The 24,403-nt window shown below is 44.4% G+C and overlaps 1 protein-coding gene across 1 annotated transcript in view; it reads right to left on the bottom strand.

Moving 5' to 3' along the window:
• Window positions 1–21,640, bottom strand: part of Pitpnc1 (phosphatidylinositol transfer protein cytoplasmic 1) — a 253,057-nt gene extending 231,417 nt beyond the window's left edge. The window contains exon 1 of the mRNA XM_058573717.1: window positions 21,531–21,640. The gene's annotated coding sequence lies outside the window, so the exon portion shown is untranslated. The remainder of the gene's footprint in view (window positions 1–21,530) is intronic.
• Between the last annotated feature and the right edge of the window lie 2,763 nt (window positions 21,641–24,403).

The raw sequence follows: 24,403 nt of genomic DNA, 5'->3' as shown, positions 1-24,403 counted from the left end.
TAATATAATGGGGATGGCTGCATAACCCTGGGAATATACAAAAAAAAAAAAAACTCTGTGTACTTACAGATCAAACTGATTATACCTCAGTGAGGAGGAGGAGGATGACGACGATGATTTGCATACTAGGAATTGAATCCAGGCCCTTGCACCTGCTAGACAAGGGATCTATCACTGAACTACATCCCTAGTCTCAATGGAAAAAATAAAATAAAAAAAGTTAAAAAATAAAAATCAGCAATCTATTGAAGACTACATTTCCTATGATCCATATGTATAAAGGGTTTGGAATCAGGGAAGGACATAGAATGTTAAATGAACTTTTGTCTTTCTACTTATTCAGCTGGGCAATGGGTTGATGGAGGCATTGCTTCCTATTTATTTACTATGCAATTTTAAGAAACCAAAATTTTAAAAAGAGCAATACATTTTTCCTGTTCTTCAAGCCACAATCAAACAAAATTAAGCCTGAATATTAATGACCATAAGCTGTTAGTCAGCCTGAACCACGAAGGGCAATGCTCTGTGAAAGCCACTGTGGGAAGTTCAAAAAGAGGCAACGAGGAACAGGACAGTGGTGGAGCGCTTGCCTGGCCTGCACAGGGCCCCAGGTTCAACCCCTAGCACTGCCCACCCCACATTAGAGGAATTATCAATCAACATCCTTCTAGGACCCCAAAATCTAAATGACAAGTAGCCACCCACCTGCTCCAGGAAGCCATAAACCAGCTTCCCCGAAGAACAATCTCAGCAAGGCTTTTGCCATTCCCAGAACCAGCCAATTTGTTCATTGGACCCATTTCTTACAATTAAACAATTATTAACTACATTTTCCCTTGAGCTTCAGTTGCAAATCTGTTTCATTTCCCTTTGATCCATCTACTGTGAGGACTCGGATGCAGGTGGGGTGACAGGGTGCTTGATGAAGTGCACAGACCTGTTGAAGAGGCTTCCTTTCTCGCTTGAAGTCATGTATTTGGAAAGCTCTGATTTCAGTGCCACCCTGAGGTTATCACACATTCCCATCTAGGCTCTATGACATCTGAGTTTCTGAATATTCATAACATGACATCTTGAACCACCTTTTTGCAAGATAAAGTTTAGATAGACGTACGTGCTTTCTAAAAACAACCAAAGTTTCCGCTCAAGACTTAAACAGCTTAAACAGCTTAAAGGTAATCTAAAATCGTACCTGTTTTTACACAAACACGGCAAGTACGCAAGTTTTGACTAGAATGGTCCCATCCCTTGGAGGTCACTATTCTTAACTTACATAATTTTCTCAGATGCATGACCCAGAAACCTATCATCCCAGCAAATACTTCAGGAACACATATCTATTTTAGGATATTCAGTGTATGGATCCCATTAACTTTTTGGTAGTGCTGGGAATCAAACCCAGAGTCCCATGCATACTAGGCAAGCCCTCCATGGCGAAACTACATCCCCAACCAGCTCCTTTAACTTGATAATGAATTAATGTCAACGTCCCTTTGACTGTGGAAAACAACGGTGGTTTGGGAGAAAGGAAATGGATTTGTAACCAAAGCCCCCTGGGTTTGAACCCAGCTCTTCCACTGACTACCTGGGTGACTCTGGGCAAAGCCCGGCACATCCATTTTGGCCTCTGTAAAATGAAGACAGCAGAATCCACCTTGAAGGCTGACTGCCAGGGAGAAGAGAGATGATTAACACTGGATCTGGCACCCTGGAATGTTCCTCAGTCATGGGCCCTCTGTGTTTTCCTTCCCCTGAAAGCAAAGCCTTGCTAAGTCAATGTCCACAAAGATAAATATATCACTTTAATTAAATGTTTATACACTTAAAAATAAATTGGCTTCTTCTCTTTCTAAAATTCTCTCCTCTGCATGATAAATTATAATCTGAGTTAAACTGTTCCACAAAATATCTAATAAGAACCTCATTTTTAAAATTAAAACTAATGAGGAAGTAGGGAATAATCCATTCTTAAGCTTATTAATATAATTGAGGGTTTCATTTTCTACACCCAAATGCCTCCTGGGTTCTGCAACAAAGGTAAACAGTAACGAACTTCATCTTGTGATTTAGATGTTTCTGAATAGTCAGTGGCATACGTACCTCATCTGCCACCGAGCTAAGAGGAGCAGCTAATGCAACAGGTAACAGAAGCAAGCATCAAAACCAGTCAGTAAATTGGACACGAGGGGACACGCCTGTAATCCCAGCCACTTAGGAGGCTGAGGCAGAAGGATGAAAGTTCAAGGCCAGCCTTAGCAATTCACCCAGGCCCTAAGCAACTTATCAGGAACCTGTCTCAAAGAATAAGAAGGCCTGAGGATACTGGCCAAATTACATTCTTACATTGTGTGCTTATATAGATACTAACAACAAAAGCCACCATTGTGTACAATTAAAATGCACTAATAAAAAAATACAGAAGAAAAACAAAGGGGCTGGGGATGCAGCTCAGAGGTAGAGTGTCCCGGGTTTAATTCCCAGTACCACAAAAGCAATAAATAAAGTTAAAAAATGAAACGGGTCACAATTGAAACCAATGGATGCCACTCACCAAGTCTAGATATCAAAGACCAGTGCTATGGCTGCTGGAAATGTGCTTGGTTCTGGTAGCTCTCATACACAAAGGGCGGAGACACTGAGCTTCACCAGGAGAGCCGTGGAGAAGACCAAGTGTAGCTCCTGCCCTGTCAAGAGCAGTCAGCAATTTGAGGCAGCTTCTGACAATGGCAGTGCTCACACTGAAGTACCAATATGCACACGCTGCCGAGGTGAACAGCTCCCACGATCTCAGCACGGTCCTCTAGCACCCACTCTGGAGCAGGGGTCAGCAAACCATGGCCAAAGGCCAAACCCCCTGCACCACCTGTTTCTGGATGGCCCTTGAGCCACAAATGGGTTTTGCATTTTTAAATGATTGGAAAAAAAAAAATCAAAGAATAATAGTGTGTGGCACGCGAAAATTTCAGTGTCAGTAACTAAAATGTCAGACGCAGCCGTGCTCTTTTATTTCTGTATTGTCTGTGCCTGCTGTGTCACAAACCCAGAGCTGAGTGTTTGAGACAGAGACTTTATGGCCTGCAAGTCTAAGATATTTCTAGCCCTTTACAGAAAAAGTTGGCTGACCCCTGCTCAAGAGCATTGTGTTCAGTCGGGTGCCCCTGTGGCCCACGCCTATGATCCCAGCCACTCAGGAGGCTGAGACCAAAGCCTGTCTCAGCAGTGGTGAGGCGCTAAGCAACTCAGTGAGACCCTGTCTCCAAATAAAATACAAAACAGGGCTGAGGATGTGGCTCAGTGGTCGAATGCCCCTGAGTTCAATCCCTGGTACCAAAAAAAAGAACATTGTGATCAACATTGTTTAAAGGGCAATAACAAAGACAGGCCACAGAATGGTGAGGGAGACTCAAAGCCAAGCCATTAAATAAATAGAATCACTAAAGGAATTGTGGATATGAAGCCAGTGCCAGAGAGGACTGAGGACGACATTATAGATTTGCTTAAATATTTAAAGAGCCAGGATGTGGAAGGGACGTGTGTTCGTGTTAGCAGCAAAGAGGGGCAAAGGACCACGAGAGTTCTAGGGAAGGAGACATCAAGTGAACAGAGGAAAGTATCTGCTAACAAATCAAAATGGACGATCTCAAAGAAGAGGTTCTATCACACAAGAGCCAGCACCTGCCATGTCCCCCATTTAAGCCAAAAGACAAGATGATCACCCAGATCAAAAGACACAAGTCTTACAGTGGGTAGGAAGTTGAATTGGCTTAACACTCAGGTTCCTCTTAAGGCTGTTTGTGTGGAGGGGAGTGAACCCAGGGGCCCTTAACCACTGAGCCATATCCCCATCCCTTTTAACTTTTTATTTTATTTCATTTCATTTTTTGAAACCAGGCATTGAACTCTGGGGTGCTTAACCACTGAGCCACATCCCCAGCCCTTTTTGTTTATTTATTTATTCATTTATTTAGAGACAGGGTCTCACTACATTGCTTAGGGCCTCACTAAGTTGCTGAGGCTGGCCTCTGTAACTTATTGTCCTTCTGCTTCAGCCTCCCAAGTCACTGAGATTCAGGTATGCACCACCATGTCCAGCTGTTACATATATGGTATGTGTGTATTTCATCTATTGTAAATTTATGTAGGGAACAAATACACATCAATTAAAAGGGGCACGTGAAGAAGAGGTCTTCTGTTTTAAATAAAGAATACATCAGCTATAATGAGAATCACCTTAGGAAAAGAAGGGCTATTTTTAGGAGGAGGGCTCCAATTACGCAAAGTAAGGAAAGGAGATCCGCTGCTAAATGAAACGAGCTGAAATCTTCTGGTGTTACTACAGAAAATTGGCATAGCACTACTCGAAGGAGGAAAGTCTATAAATAAAATGGAAAGGGGGGAGGAATGTGTTAAAGGAAACGAAAAAAAAAAGAAAAGAAAACCCACACTAAACTATAAAAATGCAGTGAAGGGCACAGTTGTGTGATTTCTTTGCACTGGTCTTCTTGAGAAAATAGTTTTACAAACAAGTTCACGGGGCACGGACACCTGTTCAGCCTTTATTTTGGCCTATCTATTTTCAATGGCCATCTTGACACCAAGCAACAGGCGCACTGCCATAGCAACAGAAACATCAGGCCTGGAGCACAAGGTTAAATCAGCAACGTACAGTCCCTGCAGGCTGCAGACGCACAAGCCCTAGGCACATTTTACTATGCCACAACACTGCCACCGAGCAAACTCAGATCCTAGGGATACCTCTGGTCTTCCCAAGGGCCACCTGGAAAACAGAGCCTCCAAACCGCTGACTGACATTGGCACATCCTGTAATCCCAGCTACTCAGGAGACGGAGGCAGGAGCATCACAAATTTGAGACCAACCTGGGCAATTTGGTGAGACTGGCTCAAAACCCCAACGTAGGGCCATTTATAGTTACTTTGGCTCAGGCAGACAAAACTCAAAGGTGATTAGTTAAGTAAAAGAATAGAGAAAGGTGGAAGGAATATCACATATGAAAGCACTGCTCTCTCTTTTCAGGGATGATATTTCCCGTGGGAAGGGAGGGGCATTGCCAGAATACAGTCAGCATTTTGAGGTGTGGCCAATTTGCAATCCAAAAAGATCCAAGGAAAGCGGAAAGGAAGCTGACCTGTCCTGCTTGCAGACAGACACACCCACATGTGTGTCTAGGGGTGATAGGGAAAGCCGTCCAGTCTGTGTCAGGATGGGCAGGTCTCCCCAGCCTGGGACTCTGAGAGGTGCCCACGGTGACAGATGCTGAGCCCTGAAGCCTTCAGCACAGGCCTGGGCTCCAGGCCCCAAACCACAATCCATTAAACCTGGCTCCCACATGCCCCATACATCTTCTTACTTTTTTCTTAACTTGTCTCCAACATAAAAAGGGGCTTGGAAGGCCCTTGGGGCCGTTCCACCTTCAGGCCAACCCTGAGGAAGTCCTTAGCATGAGTCCACAAGGAAGCTGCTGGCAGCCCGGTGATGTGGCTGCTTTTGATCTCAGAACCAGTCCTGAAACCCCTCCTTAAAAAACAAGATAGTTCCTGACAAATAGGGCCAATATTTGAAAAAAAGAGAGAAACAACACCTCGAAGAATGTAGGCAAAGGGCCGAGCTCCTCGGTAAATACTGGCTGATTTTAAACACACTTGACCCTTCGGGAGTGCGTTCCTTGAAAAGGCTTAAGGGGATTATTCCATTTGGACAACTAATAGCCTGATTATTATTTTTAAAGAAAACAACCCCCCCAGCTCCTTTTCAGCCAGATCTTGGCAAGAAAGCATGCCTAAATGCATCCCTATCTGCAGCGCCATAGTCATCCCACCCCAAAACCATAATTACACTCAGCCATGGCCAAGTTTCCGTCAGGCACGATCCAGAAGAGGTGAGCAATTAAATCTTGAATCTAAAAATTTTTCATTTGGACACGGTGCCTCTTTTTGAGGGGCAAAAGCATCCTATCAAAAAATCAGAACTGGTCACAGCCTTCAACAGGCCAGGGTTTGAGTCTCCAGCTTGCCAGGTACAACCTGTACCGGGAAGACCAAATGCAATTCTAGTGACCACACTCTTTGCCCTTGGGAGTGGGAGGATTAAATAACCCCTTTCATATCTTTAAACCTGTCTCATTAAATGAAAGAACCATCTATTTTCACAGCATTTTTTAAGGACTGAAAACCACTCTGGGCCACCACAGAGTTTCTATGAAGAATAGAATCATCCAGAATGGTGACGCATGTATGATGTCAAGGTCACATGAGGCTCTTCATCAGCATCAGATCAGGACAAATTCAGCGAAATGTTCCTGATGGAGGGTTATGTTCCCAGAGCACTAACTATGGTGAATTTACAGATTTCAGAAGATATACTAATGGGTTCAAGCATAAAATTCTTTTTTTTTTTTTTTTTTGGTACCAGGGATTGAACTCAGGGGCACTCGACCACTGAGCCACATCCCCAGCCCTATTTTGTATTTTATTTAGAGACAGGGTCTCACTGAGTTGCTTAGTGCTTTGTTTTGCTGAGGCTGCCCTTGAACTTGTGATCCTCCTGTCTCAGCCTCCCATGCTACTGTCAGCGCCCGGCCTCAAGCACAAAATTCTTTACTGATGACCCCCGTTTTCAAGATGTCCAAGCTGTAGCCCCAGCTACTCAGGAGGCTGAGGCAGGGGGATTGCTTGAGCCCAGGAGTTCAAGACCAGCCAGGGAAACAGCAAGACTGTCTCAAAAGAAAAAAAAAAAAATCTAATGAAATCTAGGCCATTAGCAAGTGAGTTTAGTGAATTGAAAGCTCTATTTGTAGACATCGCTAGGAGAATTGACAAGAATGAAAATGTAACAAAGTTAATTTATTAATAAGCCATCAGACTGACTTAAACTCTTTTTTTCTCCTAGGTTAAACATTTATAAAATTCTAAGAAAATAAGCTAACATTTTAACTGCACTTTCTTCCACAGAGAAAGAGTCCAATTAATGTCTACTTCTACCTTGTTCAGGAATAAAGCATTATCTTTCATCAAATATTCTGTCTTCTACTTTAGTAGAACACTTGTCTATGCCAACCCTGCTCATCTGAAATGCTTCTAAAATGCATCAGTACTTTCACCTGCTTTAGTAAATATTCTGAACAAAATACATTTGCTCTGTTCAATCACAACACAGTAGTTCTCCTGAATTAAAATTGTCAAGCACTTCGGCTATTACTGCAAAGGAGTAGGTCACTCATTGATTCATTAATGCCATTCAAAACACACACTGGCCCATCTTGTCATTTTCCTTCTTTAAAGAAGGCAGAGTTCAGAAAAAAAAAAAAAAAAAAAACTACTTAAATTCCTTAATTTAGGTTTTTTCAGTTTGTTTCAAGATGTATGAGTTTAAAATAAAATAGAGCCAATGCTTAAAAAAAAATCGACCACCTACAAAGGAGACTGATTCTTTGCAACACAAAGTAGATGAGTGGTTGCCAGAGGCATGGGAATGGGAAATGATAAGTCAGTGTTTGATGTACAGTTTTGCCAGTTAAACAGTGTTCTAAAAGTGCATGGTCCCGATGATTTGGATATGTGTCCCCCCAAAGGCCCACATATAAAAGACTTGGTCACCAAACTAAGACACCATAGGTAGGTGTGGAACCTTTAAGAGGTGGGGCCTGTCGGGAGGAAGTTAGGTCCCTGGGAGAGTGTCCCCCCTGAGGAGATATTGGGCCTGCACCTTCCTTCTCTCTTTGCTTCCTAGCCATGTGCTCCCACCACGAAGTACTGCCTCCCCACAGGCCCATAGCAACACCAGGGATTGAAAAACCTCCCAAACTGTAAGATGAAATAAACTCTTTTTAAGTTGGTTATATTGGATATTTGGTTACAGTGACACAATATGGACTAACATAATGATGGCAATAGTTACCCAACAATGTGAGTGCACTTAATGACACTAAAATGTAGGTTTAGGGGCTGGGGCTGTGGTTCAGTGGTAGAGTGCTTGCCTAGCATGTCTGAGGCACTGGGTTCGATCCTGAGCACCTAAGCAAACTAAAGGCCCATTGACAACTAAAATAATGTTTAAAATAAATGAAATGAAATGTATGTTTACCAAATATGCTGAAAACAACAGAAGAAACCCTTCCTCAGATTCCTCAGAGGACAGTCACAGATGTTATCAGTAATGGAAATAAACACGTTATAACCTAAACTATTGGAAGGGGACCACACTTAACTGCACCTGTACATCCTTGCCACTTTCTGATATTTTATTTTTTATTTTATTTTAACTTTATTTTATTTATTTTTATGTGGTTCTAAGGATGGAACCCAGGGCCTCGCACGTGCTAGGCAAATGCTCTACCACTGAGCCACAACCCCAGCCCTGATTTTTTTATTTTTGAAAATTGCAGGGAAGGGCCCGGAGCACGCCTGTAATCCCAGTGGCTCAGGAGGCTGAAGCAGGAGGATTGTGAGTTCAAAGCCTCAGCAATTATCGAGGCCCTAAACAACTCAGCAAGACCCTATCTAAATAAAAAAGGGCTGGAGATGTGACTCACTGATTAAACATCCCTGGATTCTATCCCCAGTACCAAAAAAAAAAAAGAAAAAGAAAAAATTGCAGTCAAATACATGGCATAAAATTTGCCATACTAACTATTATTAACATCCTTTTTAAAAAATATTTACTTTTGCTTGTAGTCAGACACAATACCTTTCTTTTATTTATTTATTTTTATATGGTTGGTGCTGAGGATCAAACCCAGGGCCTCACACGTACTAGGCAAGCTCTCTACTGCTGAGCCACAACCCCGGCCCCATTATTAACATTCTTGATCATGATAAATGTCTTTGCAAGAATTCTCAATTTCTGAAAAAAAGTCTTTTAGAGCTCCATTTTCAAAATATGCATACATATATAGTTTTAAATTTTTAAAATCTTTATTTTCATTTATTTATTTATCTGCGGTGCTGGGAATTGAAGCCAGGGCCTTGAGCATGCTAAGCAATGCTCTACCACTGAGCTACAGCTCCTCAAAATAGCAATCTTATCAAGTGAAACAGTTATTTTAGTCCACACAGTGTGACTGTGAGAGAAGGATATTAACTTGTCAACTGGCTCAGGAGGCGATGCTAGTAAATAAAGGTGAGCCAAAAACTTCCAAGGAGCAACATCTCAGCTGGAATGGTAGCTCCATAACCGTGAGTGGTACCTGATCATTTTAATACCTCCCAATTTGCCTGCCTCCACATGCAGTTTTAAGTCTTCCACTAAACGTATGGAAGCACAGCGTGCTTGTCTGATCCAGTCGTTATCCTCAGACACCAATTTGGAGGAACTCACAAGTGCTCATGAGAGCTTGCACATGAGGCCTGTGAACGCCAACGGTTTTTATTGCCATTAAAAGGAGTAATTTAAGAGCGTAGAGGTGGTACTCTTTTTGGAGCATGAAGTACAAAAGTTATTTTCAAAGAGGAAGATGATTCATTTATTGAAGTTGAACAGAGGAATGTCACTTGGTTTAATACTTAGGTAAAACTGATTTTTTTTTTCTTCCCCCCCACCCTCGGAGCTGGAGATCAAACAAACCCAGGTCCTCTCTGCCACAGGTACATCCCAAAATTGAACCTTTTAATACAAGATTAAACTTATGGACCACTCTTTTCCTTTTGCTGTGACATAATTATTCCTTTGGTAATCCTGAACTTATTCTCTATGAAATTGAGGTTTTTTTTATTGTGAAAGAATTGGATAATCCTGAAAGTTCCTTTCTACCTTTAGGAATCTCAGAAAGGCAGAACTGGGTAGAAGAAAGAGCCCTGGGATGTTTAGCTAAGGAGTTGGATGAGCTCAGGTGTCAATCTAGGTCTACTGTTGACTAGCCATGATCCCCATCTGTAAAATGGGTAGGATAATATCTAACTCATAAGACTCTTCTGAAGTCTAAGAGAAACAGGAAGTCTCACAACAAATGCAATTTCTCGTTTTCCCTCCTTTGCTTATGAAAATTGACTCCTATAAGTCCAAGAACATAAAATCGAAACCAAATTTTCTTTCTTTCTCTCTCTCTCTCTCTCTCTTTTTTTTTTTTTTTTTTTTTGTGATGCTGGGGATTGAACTCAAGGCACCAGGTACGCTTAGAAAGAAACCAAGTTTTAGCCAGGCACAGTGACACATGCCCATAATCCCAGGGACTCTGGAGGCTGAGGAAGGAGGATCACAAATTAGCCTCAGCAATTTAGCAAGGCCCTAAGCAACTTAGTCACACCCTGTCTCAAAATTAAAAATAAAAAGGGCTAGGGATGTGGCTCAGTGGTTAAGCGCCTCTGGGTTTAATCACTGGTGCCAAAAAAAAAAAAAAAGTTTTAACACCCACAGTTTCCAAACAGATCCTTTATAAGATGCAGTGGCCAAGGAATACAGAGCTAACTATTTCATTACAAACACAACAGCAAAACTGCTGCCAGGCCACTCTTGACCAAGATCTGTGACACAGGACAACTGTCTAGCTCCTCACCATTACAATTGAGAGCAGGGCAAATGACTTTCACAATGTGCATAGACACAGAGGCAGAGATGGTTCAGATATGCAGGATGAGGCGGGCACCCCTCAGCTATCCGGGCACTCTAGTCCTACGCAAGACTTTTCAGGAAACCCGGTACAAGACTCATGAACAGGTCATATCATTGTCTCTGTAAAATGTCTATACAAGTTGTAATCATTTTCTTTTTTCGCCAGAGACAAGAGATAAATGAAACTTTGTCATTTTAAGAATAAAAAATAGCACTGGGGATATAGTTCAGTGGTAGAGCACTTGCCTAGCATGCCTGAAGCCCTGGATTCAAAGGCCAGCACCTTAAAAGAAAGAAAAAGAGTAAATAAATATATTCTGCTATATAATTAAAACTAGAAAATAATGGAGAGGTGTTGAGAAATATAAAACATCCAGCCTGGCGCAGTGGTGCACGCCTGTAATCCCAGCAAATGAGAGCGGGTGAAGCAGGAGGATCCAAGTTCAAAGCCAGCCTCAGCAACTTAGCAAGGTCCTAAGCAACTTAATGAAACCCTGCCCGCCCCCCCAAAAAAAAGTCCAGCAAATAGACCTAGTATATTTGAAAACTTAAACAACTTAATTATAGTAGCACCCAAGTTAATAGGGATTTCCCATTCCTCAGTTAATAACTTTTCTTTTAAATAAGTGCACAAAGTGCTCAGAAATCCTGGGATCAGACCTGTGTGGGGTGTGTGCGTGTGCGTGTGTGTACATGTATGAATGACATGGGGTAGGGGAGCAATCTTGGGAGATTAGCCGCTAGATTAGGTGCTTAAACAACATTATTATAGGCTGTCATCAAATTACGTCTGTTTGGCCTCTCTTCTCCAGATGATTCAGTCTGGGAGAGAAACAATATCCTATAGATGGTTCGAGAGATCACTAAAGGAATAAAAGATGATGACGAAGTTTAGAAGGTCATGCTTCACCCAAACTTAAGAAGAACAAATAAAAAAGAGAAAAAAGATCCAAAGTCATTAGAGAAATGTGATCAAGAACTTGGTTGGCTTCTTGTGTAGATATGAGTCAACTTCTACTCATGTCTGAAACAGGGTTTCAGAACAGGCCCTTTAGGTCAAAGTGCTGGGAAATTAAAGAATGAGTCACTTTAATATTTGATGTCAAAATCTTGGTGAGCTCCAAATTCAGTGTCTCTAAGTCAATAAACAGCCTTACATGACATTGCAGCCAGCCAGGAAGTGGTAGGTGACCCCAGAATCCTTCCTCTGTAGTTGGTTTGAAGCCAGTGGCCACGAAAGTGTATCCCCTGCCTTGAGACTTTCTTCTAGAGATGGGCCATCCTAGGAGACTGGCCCAGCCTAACCTGAGTACTGAGAGACAGCCACCTTTGGAATAAAGCCCACGATCGGAAGTTTGAGGGTCATCTACCAAACACGAGTATGGCAAAGGACTCTCCTCCCGGTACAGATGTCTCCTAGCTGTGGATTCCAGGATTCATTCTGCTGTCCCAGTCAATGCACATGTGGGGCAGAGGTGCCCCTGGAGCCAATTCCAGAACAGACCTGAGGTTCCCAGGGGCTGTTCCTCTGGCTCAGGATGGCCAGCAGTCTCTGCCCCCCTTCCGATCCCTATGGTGGAGGAGGGTGCTCTGTCAGTGAAGGGCCCCCTGGTACCCTGCAGCCCTGTGGCTGGCCATAGGACAGCTTTCAAGCTGTGATTATTTTTTTTCCCCTAAGTATTATGTTCTGACCTACATTGCGGTCATTCTGGTCCAAATCTGGCAGATATTTTTTCCCACACTGCTGTGGAAGAGGGCAAGCTCCCTTCAGAAGGCCATTTAAATTCAGGACAACCAGAGCCATCTCCTTGAGGACAGGGATCATAACTTCTCAATTTACTCATATCCCAGCTCAGCACTTTCTATCAATGACCCTCTGTGAACATAGGTGTCTATACTGCTGAAACAAATTTATAAGCATCTCTATTTAAAAAAAAAGCCTTATTGAGATGTATTTTAATACCAATTCAAAGTTTTTGATGTAGATACAGAATTGTACAACCATCTCCATTATCTATTTTTTTAATAGAACAATCTTCTCCAATGTCCTCTGGCCTGTGAGCTCAAGAAGGACAGGGATCGCATCTGCCTTGCTTGCTACGTCATCCCTAGCATCAGGCACCCGGCAGGAGTTTCAATAAAGTATCTGTGGAAAGAATACCTTCATGCAGGGCATGGGGGCGCACGCCTGTAATTCCAGCAGCTCAGGAGGCTGAGGCAGGAGAATCACGAGTTCAAAGCCAGCCTCAGCAAAAACAAGGCGCTAAGCAACTCAGTGAGACCCTGTTTCTAAAAAAAATACAAAAAATAGGGCGGGGATTGTGGCTCAGTGGTTGAGGGCCCCCAAGTTCAATCCCCAGTACCGAAAAAAAATTAAGAATAGTTTCATGATGCCCAAAGGGCCAACCTAGAACTTCCATATCCCTAAGTTTTATAGATTCAAGAAATAACTACTTCTGTCCTCCAGGGAAGACTTTCACTTCGCTAATCTCCAGGTGGTGAGCAGAATGGTCCCCCAAGATTCCTGCTGCCTGGTGGGCACACCCTGCATAGGCACAATCCCTCTCCCTTGAATATGGTGGGCCTAGCCTAACCAGGTGAGTCCTTGCAGAAAAAGAGAGAAGAGGGATTCAAAGTTGTAGCAGAAGCTCAACTGTTGACTTTGAAAGAACAAAGTGCCAGGCTGTGGAGGAGGCCACAGAGCAGGAAATGGCAGGTGGCCTCTCGGAGCCATTTTCTAATTGATCAGCAATCTTGGTTCTACAATACAAGACACTGAGTTCTGCCAACAACCATACAGGCTTGGAAGAGAACTCCAAGCTCCAGAAAGAAAGGCAGCCAGAGGGGGACCTTGATTTCAGCTTTGGGACCCTCAGCGGAGAAGCCAGCCAGGTCATATGCAGATAGAAACCGGGAGATGACAAGACGGGTGCTGTTTTAAACCACTGGTGTGGTACATAGTAATTAAAAAAATAATAATGTATTCCTCTGGAAGTTGGAAGGAAAGAAGCCAGATTGCTTAACTCCTTGGAATGACGGACTTCAAGCCTCTCAGGGGTGTCACAAAGGAATTTTTAAAGGAGGATTTTTTTTAACATAAAAGAATCTCTAGTTGGTAAAATTTTAGGTGGTTGAAACTTTTTGTTTTTTTAATCATAAGTGGACACAATATCTTTATTGTATTTTATATGGTGCTGAGGATCGAACCCAGTGCCCCACGCATGCCAGGCGAACGCTCCACTGCTGAGCCACAACCTCAGCCCAAAACTTTTTAAACAGAATTTTTTTTTTTTAGTTGTAGTTTGACACAATACCTTTATCATATTGATCTGTATGTGGTGCTGAGGATCGAACCCAGGGCCCCCACCTGCTAGGCAAGTGCTCTACCACTGAGCCACAACCCCAGCCCCTAAAAAGAAAAATTTTAAACAGTATAAAGAAAGATATTTAAGGTCAGATTTCCCACCAGTTTCTGGCTTTCCCAGTTTCCATCCATCCATCCAGCATGTATTTACCCTGTGTGGGACCCTCTGCTGAGCAGAACTGCATTGTCCATGTGACAACCACAGGCCACATGGTGGCACTTGAGCCCTGCAAGTGGCCAGTGCCAATTGAGATGTGCTGGGAGTGGGAAATGCACACTAGGTTTCAGTATGCAAAGAAAATAAGTTAAACTATTGTATCAGTGTCTTCTCATGTGAACGACCTGTTGAAAAGATGACCATGGAAACAAATAACAAAATAAGAACGAATTAGGTTCAATGCCAAGAGGAAAATCAGCACATGGGGAAATGGAGATAGAAAATAATAGGGGAAACTATTTTTTTTTATTTATTTAGTGCAGTGCTGGGAAACTGAACCCATACTTGCACATACTAGGCAAACACTTTATCCTGAGCTCTATCCCCAGCCCAGGATGGAATGATCTAGAAAGATGATTCTGAGATGACATTCCCCTTATAGACTCACAAGCTTGCTCTAGACTGTCAAGCTGAAGCATGACACTGGCAGTGGCTGGGCGGGTGACCGGCAGACAAAAGCAGCTGGCTGGTTGCCAGCCTCCATTCTCACTGGGTTCCATGCAAATAGTGCCCCTGGAGGTGTGCCCCTGCAACCCTGTTTGTATGAACTGCACTTTTCTATATACTGGAGTTTGTATAGAATGAAAAGTAAAATTTCCAAGGTAATTTCTTTCAAACAACTTTACATATAAAATTGGTTGGTAGTTTTAATATTTATCATATACTTGATCTTGTTAAACTATGAAAACATCTCCACTTGGGAATCCCACAAAATTCCTGATTTCCAGGGTGAGACAGGGCAGGTGGTTGGCAGTCTGCACTCTGAAATCTGCCTTTTCTCTCCCAGGAATGGAATTTGCCAAAAATGCGTACAACTGTCCTGACTTCTCTATAAATCAGCTGTTTTTTAGAACTCAGTCTTTTTTCTCCCAACAGGGGCGGGAGTGTTGCCTAGTTTTGAGAATGGGTTTCAGAAATGCCTGAACCCCGCAGACCTCTAAGCCACAGAAATCAGGCCAGAGTCCCTCAGGCCTCCCAGGGCACCTGTGCCCCCACTCAGGTGACTATAGCAAAAAAAAAACCTGGACGTATTTTTTCCAGTAATTACTACTCCTGAAAAACACATCGACTATCTGTCACTGTGCATACACTTTTTATATTTTAAAGAATAAAAACAAGCATGGGAGGCTGAGGCAGGAGGATCACAAGTTCAAGGCCAACCTCAGTAACTTAGACCCTAAGCAACGTAGTAAGAACCTGCCTCAAAAGAAGAAATTAAGAAACAAGAAGGACTGAGGATGAAGCTCAGTGGTAAAGTGGTCCTGGGTTCAATGTCCAGTACCAGTAAGTAAATAAATAAATAAATAAATAAGAATTAAAAACAACAATTTTGTGATCCCTCCCCCACGCATACACTTCCCAGACACTCTAGGGTGCTGGGGGAGACCTCTGATTGAGTTCTGAAAGTATATTAATTTTTTTGCAGCTGTTTGGAGGGGCTGGGAGAGTGTGCTCAGAGGTAGAGTTAGAGCCCATGCTTAGCACACACAAGGCCCTGGGTTAGATCGCCAGCACCAAAGGAGGGAAACAACACCTACAAAAAAAGAGTATTCTTCATTCTCTTGAAATAATAGCCTTCCTGAAAGGAAGACTACTCGCTTTTCTCTGAATATCAATAATATTCATTCCATCAAACGCAGGGTTTTCTAATTTGACTTTTAAAAACCTTGGGGACTTGCTCGCTGTCTTTGTAATCAAAAGCAAAAGTTAATTACTACCACTTTTAACTGGGGTTTCATTAAGGACAGTGTGGGTTTTTTTTCCTCAAGGCCCGGAATCTGTTTCATGTGACAGTCATGCACACCCAAAGCGCAGGGAAAACACAGCGTCCTTCATGCACAAAGTCAACTTGGCTGACCTGCTGGCAGGACAGCATCTGTCCCTCGCTGTTCCATTAGTGGTGAAAGGTTTACACTCATCCATTAACCTGCCCTCCTTCCCCTCCCTGCCACTCACCACTGAGGACACAGCCTTGCAATATAGCCGGGTGGCATGAGGAGCACTGTCCCTGGCTATGCAACAGGCAAAAAAGCTACCTGGGTCACCCAGAAATCAAAGTCATGAGCCTGGCACCAGTCCCTCCCACTAAACCAACAGTCAGGAAAAGAAAAAAAAAAAAAAACACAAAGAAAAAGGTCCAATACTGCAAAATAAAAGGGGGGTCAGGGCTGGGAATGAGGCTCTGTGGGAGAGCGCTTGCCTGGCATACGTGAGGCCCTGGGTTTGATCCCCAGCACCACAAAAAAAAAAAAAAAAAAAAGTCAAAATAGTGTTCATTCTTAAAAATATATTTCCCAAAGTCCATTGATGGGGAGCTCTGAGGAAGGTTTAAGGACTTTATATTCAAGGGTGCCACTCTGTACAAGCAGCAAAGTCAATGATACTATCCAACGTTTTCAGTTCTCAGTTCCTTTAAGACTTTCTGCCCCAATGTTTCTAGATGCATTTCACAATAAATTGTTCAAACTGAGAACAAGGAGCACCGGGAGCTTTCTGGCATCTCCATTCGTGTCTCTCCAGAGGTGGCACCACCCCAATCCCAAATCTGTTCTCAGAAATGTACGTAAGAGAACTCTCCAGGGACCGGAGGAGCCTGGGTAAAGTGCACTGGCTCCCTGCCAGGCAAAGAGCAAAATAATACTCTGTATGAAAAAGTTGTTTTTTTCCTTCTTCTTTCTCTTTCTTCATTTCTTAAAGGGGAGGGGAGTGTTTCTGTTTTCCTTCATTGTGCACCGAATCCCTAAAGACCACAAATCTCTAAAAGTACACACATTAATATTAATGCAATCACAATAGGAACTGTTATACAGTAAAGAAAGAGAGAAAAAAGAAGTAATAGAAATTGAAGGATGCCTGTCTTGGGTAGTTTTAGGATGTGTTTAGCTCGTGGGAGGTGTTTATCTTTTTACTTTTGGTATGGCTTAACCACTAAGCCATACCCCCAGCCCTTTTTATTTTTTACTCAGAGACAGGGTCTCACTAAGTTGCTTAGGGCCTTACTAAATTACTGAGGCTGGCCTCCAAGTATGATCCTCCTGCCTTAGACTCCCTAGCCTCTGGGATGACAGGTGTGCTCCACACTGCGCCTGGTGGGAGGCATTTATCTTACTAATAAGTACCTTTCTCAGGGAGGGATGATCCCCCACATGCTCCAGGGAATCCTGAGGATGCTGAGTAGGATGCTAGGACCAGTAGCAGCCCCAAGGAACGGTGGGAGGGCAAGGAGGTCCTAAACTCCACTATTACCTTTCACAAGCTACACATCCAAATGCCGCCCATAAAACCATACCATCTGAGGACAACCAATGTCTTGTTATATGAAGGCAGTTCCAAATATAGAGTCCCCTAGCCACCCTTCCAGTTCCAAATACTGTTATATGTCTCTTAAGCAGACACAAGGTCAGAGTCCTCAAAGCACCTTCATCTAGGGACTGCCCAGCATAGCTGCTGTACACCTAGGACTTAGGGACAACACTGTCTTCCAACAAGGACTTCCCAAGGAGGGAAAACTGCAGACACTGTGGCCTAACAGTTAAACAGCTTCCCACCAGAAACCAGGTTCCAGCCTGAATTCTGTCCTTAGCCTTGAGATGGCAACTGCTGTGCCTTCTGAAGTCCTAGGGTTCTTGGTAAAAGGAAGTGGCTCAAGTACAAACCATCTCTGCTAAACAGCTCTTCTCAGTCTAAAATTCTAGAATCTATGTCACCAAATGCTTCAAATGTAGACAATGACAACTTTCTCTTTATAGCAACCATCAGCCCCTAGGGACCTTCCCTGTTCATAACTTTCCAAAAGGTTTATATTTAGTTCAGAGAGGACTACATTTAACACAAATGAGGCTACCCCGATGAAGTTTTATTATTATTATTATTATTAATCTATGGGATGTTACCTCTTGTAATTTTTTTTTTTCATACTGGGGATTGAACCAAGGGTACTTAACCACTGAGCCACATCCCCAGCCCATTTTGTTTTTTTATTTTGAGACAAGAGTCTTGCTAAGTTGCTTAGGGCCTTGCTAAGTTGCTGATGCTGACATTGAACTTGAGATCCTCCTGCCTCAGCCTCCCAAGTCCCTGGGATTACAGGCATGTGCCACCATGCCCAGCTGTAATTCTTTATTCTAAAATTCATATATATCTATATATTTTTTTAAAAATAAATACACACACATATATACACATATATAGAGAGACATATGTATATATATATATATATACACACATATATATTCATATATATCTATATTTTTTAAAAAAATATATAGATATATATGAATATATATGTGTAAGTATATGTGTATATATATATATACACACATATGTCTCTCTCCATATATATATGTGTATGTGTATGTGTATGTGTGTGTGTGTGTGTGTATGTGTGTATGGTTGTTGTTGTTGTTGTGCTGGGGAGTGAACCCAGACCCTTGTGCATGCTAGGCAAATGTTTTACTACTGAGCTACATCCCCAGCACCAAAATTAATGTTTGCATACAACAGCATCTGATCTAGACTGTATTTTAACTTTATTTTCTTTGATCTCTCATGGCTCTTCTTTTTTCTTAGAACTGGAGGACATTTTTATGTGTTAAAATAAGGCTACAGAAATATTAGAAGTCAGTACAATCTATAACAATTCAAGGCCTCTGATTTTTTATCTAATTGAGGGTGCTGAAACTATCTGTTTTCACAGAATAGTTTTTCCCTTTCCTGGATTCAATGCTACTGACAGGCAAAGAGCAGATTAAGGAAAAACAAATAATGTGCCTAACCAGGACTCTCCTGGCTTGGCTGTTAACTAATTGTATAGCTTTGAGCACACAAGTATACTCATCTGCAAAATATGAATAATAACACAGCAGCCCCCTAACTCCCCAGCACCAGCAGGAGATTAGGTAGGCAAATGATAAGGTCAGAGACAAAGAACAGACACTGACTCTCCAAAACACAGGCATTTGCTTCTTTTGGGGGGGGGGGGGGGGAAACGGACACTGCTACTAATTAACTGTGGTGGTTAAACAGAAGCAAATGCAGAAGTTCCAGATAGGCTGAACTGGGTCCAAAGTGAATCAAGAACTGAAGCACAGATTAAGCCTCCCAAAGTCTAGCTAAACTGATGATGAAGGTCTTCTTCAAAGGCACCTAAGCTGCCTCCCAGTGATCAGTGGTGAGGTCAGTGGGACTTGGTGCCAGGAGCAGTGGTGGAGACCAGAGGATCTGCTACCAGCTCAGCTCAGGGACCTAACCTGTGGCAAGCTAGGCCTACTTTCCTTATCCATGATCCGATTTGATTAATCTGAATTCTTTCCCTCCTGTGTAAATTGCCCCTTTGCTCCTCTGACAAAGTAGAAAATGACTTCAGCATATGACCTCACAGAAACTGAATCATCCTTGTTTTAGTCCAAATGAATTATACACAAAATAATTTATAATTATACATTTAGTACAGGTGGAGTCTGATTTTGTTGGCCAGTTAAGAAAGGCCTCCTCCTATATCACTCAAATGAGATTACTTCACTGGGTACTTGTGGAAGCACTCCGCCTGGGGAAAAACACCAGGCCAGCCCAGCGTGCTGGGCACACCTGTAATCCTGAGAAGGGCAACTTGGAGGCCGGCTGCAGCAACTTAACAAGACCCTGTCTTGTTAAATAAAATATTAAATAAAATATTAAAAGGGCTGGAATGTAGCCCGGTGGTAGAGCACTCCTAGGTTTAATCACTAGTACCGCAATAAATAAATAAATATGTAAATAAACCAGGATAAAGAGATTTTGTTGCTAAAAGAGAAGATTCTAGAACTGGTTCTTTTCTTGATTATCACCTGCATTTTGGGGGCATTTCATGCAGTCCCAACATGTTCAGAGATTCCAAACTCCTATCCATCCTCAGGAGACCAAATACACATACACACCTCCACTCTGAAGGGTTTTCCCAGGAGGTGCGAAAATTTCCACCTTTTCTATTCATTTGCCTCCCTCATGCCCCACAAAGCTGTGCTGTTCTCCATTTACAAGGTCAGATTCACCCCCCAGCCCCACCCCAAAGACACCTCTGCCCACCCACAAGGCTTCCACCCTTCATGACCCTCCTCAAAGGCCAGCAAACTCCCAAGCTTGGTTGATCGTGATGGTGGGAGCTGAGCTCGCCCTCCTTGGCAGCCAGTGTCCCTGTGAGACGTTTTGTAAACTCCGGGCTACTTTGATCTTGCCTTGGATTGTATCAGGACCTTGCCTTAACATTGTTCCAGATGACAAACGAAGATAGCCCCTTTACAAAATGCACCTCCCCTTTCACAAAGTAGTGACTCAATAATAACATATCTGACCGCTTAAATGCATTGTATTTAAACACGAATACAGTTTGGGTCGCTGATTTCATTTGTGTTGCCACACCAAAACACACTTATGAGTTTCAAATTGCTTCGACTGGCTTCACGCTTCCTCGCTGTCCCTGGACAGACGCTAAGCAGTTGTGAAATCACCAAAAAGGTGGGGAGGGAGAAGGAGAACGCAAGGGAAGACCGGGCCAGAATAACCCTCATGAGTCACCATTTCCTGGATGATGGAGCTCGTTGCTTGGGGGGATCCGAAGAATGGAAGCCGAATAGCGTTTGGAGACCGAGCCCCCGCCCGGCAGCTGCAGGACCGGAGCCGGGACCCTGGCCCGGCACCGCGTGCTCGAGCGCCCTCCTGTGGTGGCGCCGCAGCCCCCGCGGCTCCGGGTTCGCCCGCAGACCACGCTCCCCGCGGCGGAAGAAACAAGAGACACAGAAAGTTTCCTAGCCAGGTGGTTTGCAAAAGGACAAGCCAGGTGCCCGAGGCTTGCTGCGCGGGCGTGGCGGGAGCGGCGCCCAGGCCAGCAGCGACCACCAGTCGCCTAGACGGACCCCCAGGGCTCCGAGATGCTCCCTCTAGGGGCTGAGGGCCTCTAGATCCTGAGGGCACCCCGCACGCCGACCTTACAGCGGAGGGCGGGCAGGAGTGGCAGGGCCCACAGCCAGGGCAGGGGGCCCCCGATCCCCCAGCTACGGAGCGCGCTTGGGTTCTTGGGTTTGCTTTAGTCGTTTTCTTAATTGGAGGGAGGGGGCGCACCAGCTCCTTTTGGCGCATTGTGATCCCCAGCAGTCTGGTTTCTGGGTGCCTCCAAAGAGCCCACCTGGAGTCCACTGCCCCACCCAACGCCGCCCTCCCGCGCTGGGGTGATAAGTGGAAAATGGCAAATCCTCTGCCTCCTCCCCCTCCAACCCTCTGGTTTGGGAGGTAATGTTCCACCCGGGTTTCCCTGACACCCGCAGTGGACCTCGGGCCGAGAGGTGGTGGCGGGAGACCGGCACCCCGGGGCGGGGGAGGCGGGAACGGGCGAGGCCCGGCGCGGCACCTACCTCGTCCACTGTGAGCGGCATGCAGATCCGGTACTCCTTCAGCAGCATGGTCCTGCCGGCCACGGACCTCCGAGGCGGGAAGCGGGGGGCGCCCCCCCGACCAACAAGGCTGCCGCCCAGGCGCAAGGCAGGGCGCTCCTCGGAACCCGCGGCGAAGCAGCCTTCGCGGTGCGCTCAGCTCCTGGCTTCCTCCTCTCCTCCCGAGAGCATGTCAAGGTTTGGGTCCGGTGTTCGTGGCTCCCCCGCCTCCTTCCTCGCCGAGGTCGGTCCTCCCGGAACGCGGTGTTGCAAAGTCGGGAGTGAGGGAGGGAGACCCGCTGGAAACGCTACGATCGGCAGCCTGGGGCGGTAGGAGCGGCCGCCGGATCAGGACATGCCCGGCAGCGAGCGAGGGAGGGGAAAAAAAGAAATTTCCATAAATTAAAACAAATGCATAAAAGTCACTCTCTCGATCCGCCTTCGAAAGCAGAGCAGACCCTGGCTACCCGCCTCCTCCGACCGGTCTGCCCAGTGCTAATGTCACCAGGAACACATTGCAGCCGGATCCGGAGATGCAGACTTTCCAGACAAAGGCTCGAACGGCTCCTCTCTCCGGGCGGTAAACAAGATTTCCTGCTCTTTTTAGGGCCAGTCCCTGAGTCGTTCCAGGGCTCGGCTGGAGAAAAGGGAAGCAACCGCCGCCGCCACCCCTCGGCTCTGCCGTGCTGGGGCCCCGGGTGCCTCCAACCTCGACTGGCTGTTGCTAGGGGCGGGCGAGAGGAAGCTGGCGCCTTCCGCGCGCGTCCCCTCCCCCGAGTCCCTTGGCTCCCCGAGCGCGGTGCGTGCCCGCGAGTTTGCAGCCACCTCGCTGGGGCCGGAGAGTCCGCGCAGAGCTGCAGTGTGCCTGGGGCCGGAGAGGTGGGTGCGGGAGGAGCGAACGCGACGAGGCTGACATCAGCAGCGGCCGCGGCGGGGAGGGTAGCCCCATCCGGCCAATGGGGAAATGGCAAAGAATGTGGAGGATTTAAACAAAACAGCATGTCTCTCCCGGGCTGCTGCCAGACTGCAGGGCTGCCCCGGAGCCGAGCCCGCCAGGTTCAGGGGAGCATCGGAAAAGGGGGCTTTGAGTCTGTTTTCAAATATATCCTGGGTGCCACAGTGCCCTACCCAGCCACTCTGGGAAGCTTCTGGACCCAAGGTACACAAAGTGTCCCTTGACCTTAGGAAAGTCTGTACAAATACCCACTACTAACTTTTCCACGATAATCCGGTAGGCAACGCCAATGCTCGAGAGGCGGTGGGATTGAGAACCCTTCCTGGGTTCTTAACTGGTTCCAGAGAAGGAATTCCAGGAAATTAGGAAGTGCGGTAGTGCGAATGAAAAATAAGTATAAATAGAAAAATAGACATGAACCCGACGTCGCCTATACCTCTTCTGTCCCGGCTTTGCAATCTGACTGCAGGCTTTGCTGAGCAGAAAGAATAGGTTTTCGTGTCAGCACTCCTAAGTTCAGAAAGTCACAGTGAAATGTCAATGAAAATGCCTGGAGTGTTGTTATTTCATCCATATTAAACAGATCCTTCATTTTAACCACAAGAAGCACATTCTTTAGTTACTCAGGAAGCAGCAAGTTGCTGCTGAAGTCTGTTTTTCATTTGTCTGGTATTTTGGAGCTTGTTTTTCTGAAAAGTTGCTAGATGAAAAAATGCATCCGTTGCCTGTATGAGAATAACTGTAAGCATCATCTTTTCTCCAAACAATATTCACACCCTAACGGTCCTACAGCTACTAAAAGAGCTTGGATGGCACTACAGATGGTTTCTCAATAGTATAATATTACAAATTATGATCAATAAATCCACTAACCAATATAATGATGATGGGCTTGTGGCTAAGGTCATTGCAATGACTACAATTAATTTATAACTTTAAACATCATACAAACCCTGCTAGGAAAATGACACCCTATATCCAGTTTATATTTAAGTGAAACTATTTTCTAGATAAATGCCTCCCAGAGTTGGCTCAGAAATATTCACAGCAACTAATTAAAGCTAAACCGAATTCCTCGAGGTGGAAAATCTAAATTTGACACTGTAGTGTTGAATAATAACACATTGAAAGTCTGTGATACGAAGCAGCTCAAGCTGTTTTTCTTTTTTCTACTTCTTACTTGAAAACAAGTGTAGCTCTGGGCACCTGATCATTTTTGCAGAAGTAACAAGGCAATGCAATACATTGCCACCATCCTCATGCACACAGGACATCACAGCCAGATGTGTGGGCTCCATTCCTGTTTTCCGAGGTGTTTCCTGACATTGATTCTAGAATGAAGGGTTCTGATGGAGTGAAGGAACTACTCTGAGTTTCCCAAACTGTAAATTGTCATGTACACGTGTCCTTCTGAATCCACAGGAAGACTGGTTCAAGGATCCTCTGTGGATACCAAAATCCAAGAAGTTCAACTCCCTTTATAAAACAGTATAATATTTACACACAGCCTACAAACATCCTCCCATATATTTTAAATTATCTTTAAATTACTTACAATAAATAATACAATCTACATACTGTATAAATAGTTGTTATACTGTGGAGAAGAATGACAAGAGAAAACATCTGTACATGTTCACATGCATTTTTTCCCCAGTATTTTATTTATTTATTTATTTATTTGGGGGGGGGGGGTTCTGGGGATTGAACCCAGGGGCACTTTACCACTAAGTTCCATCTCTAGCCCTTTTTTATTTTTTGAGAAAGGCTGGCCTTGAATTTGTGATCCTCCTGCCTCAATCTCTCAAATCACTGAGATTACAAGTGTGTGCCACTACATCCAGCCTTTTTCCAAATATTTTCCTTTGGCAATAGATTGAATCTGAAGATAGGAAACTCA

The sequence above is a fragment of the Marmota monax genome, unplaced genomic scaffold (genome assembly GCF_021218885.2).
Source record: "Marmota monax isolate L192 unplaced genomic scaffold, Marmota_monax_Labrador192_F-V1.1 WCK01_AAM20220418_F8-fsc00285, whole genome shotgun sequence".
In the NCBI taxonomy this organism is placed as follows: Eukaryota; Metazoa; Chordata; class Mammalia; order Rodentia; family Sciuridae; genus Marmota; species Marmota monax.
Note: the sequence above shows the minus strand (reverse complement) of the source record. Positions and strands in the feature narration are given on the sequence as shown.